This window comes from Bos grunniens, chromosome X, assembly GCF_055505025.1.
Source record: "Bos grunniens cultivar Pamir isolate PY7600 chromosome X, Bosgru_T2T1.0, whole genome shotgun sequence".
NCBI classification, from domain to species: Eukaryota; Metazoa; Chordata; class Mammalia; order Artiodactyla; family Bovidae; genus Bos; species Bos grunniens.
In genome coordinates this window covers 52,619,603-52,620,030 of record NC_141194.1, presented here as the reverse complement: position 1 = coordinate 52,620,030, position 428 = coordinate 52,619,603, and positions in this window count along the sequence as shown.

Sequence of the window (428 nt, the reverse complement as noted above, 5' to 3'; positions counted from 1 at the left end):
TCTGCCTGGGAATCCCATGCCTTGCACCTTCTCAGGGACTTTGCACCTGCAGTTATCACTCCTCTCTCCGGAACCAGCACCTGCTCTCTCTGCATCGCAGCATTCCTCAGCAAAGGGGGAAACCCACCATCTTCCACCAGCCTATTCTGCAGCTACTGGCACATTACCGGTTGCCCTTCAAAGCAAAACTGCTTCAAATTCTGCTGAGGTATTCTCTCCTCAGCCCCCTTCCATGGAGCTTTTATCCCAGTCACTCAGCTGTAACTGGTCTCGTCATGAACATCATTAATATCCATACTTCCTGATCCCACAGACACTCTTCAGTGCTCATCTTAGCCAACATCTCAGGCACCTTTGGCGTATTTGACTCTTGTGTTCTTTATCACTCTGTTTTTATATTTCAGGGGCGTGGGGCTTATGTGACACCA